Below are 6,060 nucleotides of genomic sequence, written 5' to 3' on the forward strand. Positions count from 1 at the left end.
TACTACTACTACTACTACTACTACTACTACTACTACTACTACTACTACTACTACTACTACCAGTCTTTATATAGCACTTTATGTGTTTTACATCCATTATCTCATTTGATTCCTTACAACACCCCTGACTATATGTTCCAGGCAAATTGTACTCATAGTTATCCTCTGTATTTGACACTCCATCTCCTATCTCCATGCATTTAAACAAGCTGTCTTCCAATGCTTGAAATAGACTCTACCTCTGCTTGTCAGAATCTCATTCTACCTTCAAGGTTCAGATGATATGTCAACTCCTCCACACAGTCTTTCAATGCCCCAATTGTTGGTGCTCTCCCTTCTTAAATTGCCTTGTCTTTACTCATCTGTCTATTTCTATCCCCCTCACCACCTCCAAAAATAGAGAATAGAACTACTTGAAAGAAGGGATGGCTTCTTTTTTGTCTTTCTATTCCTAGTGTCTCATACATTACGGGCATTTAATAAATGCTTTTTACTTCAAATCAGCATTTCAGAAGCAGGGAGGAAGATGGCAGATGCAAAGGGTCTTGAATCTTGGACCTGGAGAATTGATCTGAAGAAAAGACACTAGCAGTGACTGTATGCAGAAAGATTTGCTTTAAAGACCCAGAGCTGCCTGGTTCCTGAAGGAGTTTGACAAGTCGGCTCTAATAGTGATTACAGAACTTTCCCCAAAACAACATCTTTCTTCCCTAGAGAACTATGTGACACAGAATTATTGTGATATTTGCTTCTTTCATAGAAATGTTGTGTAGTAGATGGTGTAAGTTTGTTTTTTTCCAGTTTCTATAAGAGGAAACTGAGACCCAGCTGACTTTAGTGACTTGGCCAATGTCCCACACGTAGTAAGGGGTAGAGACAGGACCCAGGTCTTCTGATTCCAGGTTCAGGGCTTCTTCCTTTCTGCTTCTTAAGTCCCTTCTTTGGAATTGGTGATTCAGAGAAGCTCGGTGAACTTGGTACAGTGTTCTCCCTTGAAAACTGAAGACAGGATACACTCGTCATGAAAAGGTAAAGTAGTACAGAAGCTCTAGTCTTTCTTCCTACAGAAGATTTATCTTAAGATACCCATTCCATGTCATTCTTTTGCTTTTAGAAGGCAGATGCCCCATTCTCTTCTGAGAGGACATTTGTACAAGATGCCTGACCCAAAGGAATTTCCAACTGAATAGAAATAAGAACTAGCATTTATATAGAACTTTAAGATTTGGCAAGCACTTTGAAAGAACAAATATATGATTTTATCCTCACAACAACCCTAGAAGGTAGGTGCTATTTATATCCCCATTTTGCAGCTGAGAAAACTGAGGTTGGGTGACTTGCCCAGAGTCACTCAGCTAGTAAGTATTTGAGAGTGAATTTGAACTTTGGTCTTTATACCTCCAGGACAAGAACACTTTTCACTATGCCACTTAGCTATCTCTAAGAAGAGACAACTTCTGAGTCGATAACTCAACTTACCAGTTTTGAAATTCTATGATTTGAAAGTAGATAGAGCAGCACAAATAAAGGTAGAGAGGCAAGACTAAGCACGTCATTTGTGTAACTGGGGGAAGGTAAGGAATTTGCTTCTCTGGAATGTGCTATCTTCTTTCAGGAAGAGTGGGAGGAAAGCAGTAGAAATGTAAGAAATCCCAGATCTCTGCCTCTTTGGAAGTCAACAGCACCTGGAGAATTACCCACCTACTATTACCTTCCTAATATCAGAGAAGAAATCATATGTACCTGCAATGAGATCCATAATAATGTCCTGATTATACAGTTGTGGGGCTCCACTTGCTTATGCTTGATGCGGGGTAATTTTTCTCAATCTCATTGTCTAAACTCCATTCTCTGTCTTTTCCCTTGATCCTAATTTAGATCAAGAACTTTTCACCCTGTACTCTTACTCCTGTCTGAGAACTGGCATTTTCCATTCAATTAAATCCAGTCCCTCTTTATTAATACGTACTATGTGCCAGGCACTATCTTGGGTCCTGGGAGAACAAGGCAAAAAATGAAAACAGTCTCTCTCCTCAAAGAGCTTGCATTCTACTGAGTAGAATCAGTCCATACTAAAAAAATTAAGCATGAAATATAAACAAAGTAATTCTAGGGATAAGGCCCAGGACTAACATGAATGGCAGTCTGTACTAAGAATGGGCTCTCTAGAGAGTGCAGTGGGAGGGTAGAGTAGAGTGAACTATAAGACATAGAAGGTCAGGATTCAATTAATATAGATAGCTTGAAGAAGTAGATAATAATGGGTGATGGTCAGAAGAGGAAGTGTCAGCCTAGGCAGCCCCCTGAATCACAGAGTTTCTTAGGGGAGTCAGTAGATTATCATGTTCTTAATAGGAACAATCAATCATAATTTTGATTTGATCATCAACCTTTGATTGAGATGTGGAAAGTGGTAGTAGGGAGAGATACCCATGCGATAGCAAGGCAGATGTTTAATTCTTGATTTTGCATAATGGTCAAGTCAAGGGCCAATGGAGCCTTAGACCTTGGTTGGTTATAGAGATATGAGAAATGTTTGAAGTATTCACCGTCTTATCCTTAATCCTCTGTCCCAGGGCTTGTTACAATGTTGACTAGATTAGCTCTTCAGTGGGGATGGCTAGGGGAGAGGGTGTCAGAAAGGGAGAATGATACTTGGTCCTAGAATGTTGGTCAGTACAAAAAGGGATGAGGCAGCAGGGCAGATGCTTACTCCCTGGTTCTGCTTTATAGGCAAGACCAGAATTAGTGAAGTATCAGAGCCTGGCTGGTAATAGCGGTGAACTCAGCTAGGTCAGCTGTCTTTGTTGGACACTTGTCTAGCACTCCAGGGTCATGGTCCAAGCCTATTCTGGCAAATTTTGCCATGTGCTGGCTCACATAATTGCAAATTCAAAGCACTGCAAAGTTATGGAAAGTCAAAAAACTCATAGGCTGAGAAAAAGAAAGGAGAAATATATATATATTTTAAAGCAATCAGGGTTAAGTAACTTGCTCAAGGTTACACGGCCAGGTGTTTCTGGGTGGGTGCTAAGTGTCTGAGCCTAGGATTCGATCTCCAGGTCATCCCAACACTGGAGCCAGTGCTCTTACTTGCTGTGCTACCTGGCCGCCCTGAAAAGAGAAACATTAATAAATTAAAAATACAAGAGGGAGCAGAACACCATCTTCAGAATTTCCTGACCTGTTTATTCTTTTCCTTATTTAAGGAACCAAACAAAATACTTTCCAGGAAAGTAGTTCCTACATTGTCTTTTAATAGTGGCAAAGTAATTCACTTTAAAAATAATCTAGAAACTTTGGCAGAACCCACTTGTTCAATTAAATTTAGCAAATACATGAATAGTTTCCACTAGAGATATAAAGATGGGAAAATGGTACACCTGACCCCCAGAAATATCCAATATAATAGAAGTGATATGACAGATATACGAATAAGGATAATACAAGGTAGAATGAGATAAGGGCAAAGGAGAGCTCTAGATAACATGTTCACTGAAAATGAGGAGCACAAGATCATTTGCATCTTAGGGAAATGAAGAAAGGTCTAATGGAGGAGGTAATACCCATGCTAGGTCCTTAAAGAAGAAAAATGTTCACAGATAGAGATAAGGAGGGAGTGTATTCCAGTTATGGGGAAGGGTTTGCTTGAAGGCATGGAAATGGGAGCAATTAGGAGAATAGTAAAGAACAAAAATCCCTTCTGGCTGGGGTGCAGCATATGCAAAAGGGTGCAAAATGAGACTGTCCAGGCAGGTTGGAAAAATATTATAGAAAGACTTAAAAGTTATGAGGACAAGTTTGCATTTTATCCTACTAACTTCTAAGAAGTCATTGTCCTGAGACAATGCTCTACACAAAATAGGCCCTTAATAAATGCTCATTAAATGAATGAAACAAATTAATAAGGTTATAAAGAATTTAGGTTTTTAATTAGCTTGGCATTCAGTAATGTTTCTCCTTCATTGTCCCTATGTTATCATACCTTCAATGATTTTATGTTTTTCTTTCTCCACACTATCAACCAAAGACTAGCCCAGTAGGAAGGCTCCTCTCCCCACCCCCACTCATGCCCCATTCCCCCCAGAGAACTAACACATCAGCACCTTTCCTTTAGTCCTCCCATCTGTAAGACTCTATAAGCATCTCTGGGGATAACTCTTTGTTTCATAGGATCATATGATTTTAGAGCTAGAATGGCTAATAGAGACCATTGCAATACCTTACATGTATTAAATGCTTAATAAATGTTGATTGAAATGGATCATGTAGTTTAGCTGCTTCATTTTATAGATGAGGAAGAAGTCCAGGGAGGTCAAAGAAGTCCAGGGACTTGACCAAGGTCATATAGATGGTATGTGATGAAGTTTCGTATTGAACTTCAAATATTCTGACCCCAAGTTCATTACTCTTTCAATTATTCTGCATTGCCTCTCAGGAGATCTCTAGCTCCAAGGATTTCCCTTCAGATGCCCAAGTTCAACAGAGAGAACAGTTTCACCCCAAATCAAAATCCACGATCAGTTTTTTTAACATTGAAAATTTGGGTCTATGGCCATAAATGCACTTGACTATACCTTCCCACCATTCATTTGGCTTCTCAGAAGAAGTTATTTCAGGAATCTGAGTACTGTTTTTTTTTTTTTTCTGAGTGCTTTTAATACTGCATTAATCAGCACCACAGCTAGGGATAGCAACTCCTGTAGTCAGTGGCTAAAGCTGGAGAAAGCAGGAGATCTGATGCAATTTGTGGCGGTGTTCAGGAAAGTTGTAGATTAGGAAGAGCTGTTACTGTTTTTAGTACTTTATCTAGAATGGCTAACTTTGAGCCTTTATGTGGTTTGAATTATTCAGGGCAAAAGTATGACCTTCTTGACCTCATGGAGGCTGCAGATCCACTGTTTAGGTTTCCCAAAGAAACACTGTACTGATAGTTTTTTTTTTCCTTCTGTCTTTCCTCTAGTACATTAACATTCAGAGAGACAGTGTAAGGATGCTAGAAATCCATTTGTCTTTCCCTCTAGAGTATGGTGCCTTACAACAATGCTTAGTAAAGTCCCTAGGTGGCAAAGCTTCAGTGTTCTAGAAAGAGTTGAGTCTGTGATGAGCAAAACTTTCAGGTATCTTCAATTATATTTCTGATACAGTAGAAATTCTGAGGTGCTACTCCATCACCCTGAGGGCACAGTTGATATTTCAGGTACCATAATGGGGTCATATGGGTTGTAAGATAAAGTTGCCCATTTTGACATACTCATTTTTGTAACTCACCGTTCTGGAGACTGAATATGCTGCTTGTGATGTGTGACTCTGTCAAGTCTCAAACAACATCTTTCAAACACTGTCTCAAGGTCATTTACCCTCCAATCCTTGCTATCATTGCCCCCAAACTTTTTTTCTTCTTTAATACCTCAAACCCCATGTATAATTTGATGGAAGTTTAATCAGGATATTTCTGATTAATTTGCTCTCATGTCATCAGATTGTTGGTTTCTGAGAGCCTCTTTGACATTCAAGAATGATGTTGAATTTTTTAAGCAGGCTTTTAAAGTATTCCTTCATGAAAAATAGGAAGCCACATTTTTTTCCAAAGTTAAATACAAAAGCTAATTTTTTGGAGGCTAGAAACTTTTTTTAGACTTTCATTTATTTTAAATATTTGTATTTATAATTTTTATTTTTGTTTCACCTGCATTTTTAATTACATTCTTAATTTCACTACCTCCCAGAATATCGTCCCTTGTAATAATGAATTATTTTTTAAAAAGGGAGAAAAGGAATTCAGTAAAACTAACCAACATATGGAAAAAGTGTGATATTATTTATATGCTGTGTTTCATACCCATGGCTCCCCATCTCTTTAAATAAGAAGGGGGGAAATGTCTTCTCATATTTTTTTCTTTGGGGTCAAACCTAGTTATTTTTAATACATGGCATTTAGCTTTCATTATGTTGCCATTGTTTCTGTTCTTTCCATTTATAATGTTGTATTCCTGGTTCTGCTTATTTCACTTTGCATAAGTGCGTAGAAAACTTTCAATGAATGCTTACATTTTCATG

Source organism: Petaurus breviceps, unplaced genomic scaffold, assembly GCF_028583685.1.
Source record: "Petaurus breviceps papuanus isolate PSGF00001 unplaced genomic scaffold, PetGlider_PUasm1.0 140, whole genome shotgun sequence".
Classification (NCBI taxonomy): Eukaryota; Metazoa; Chordata; class Mammalia; order Diprotodontia; family Petauridae; genus Petaurus; species Petaurus breviceps.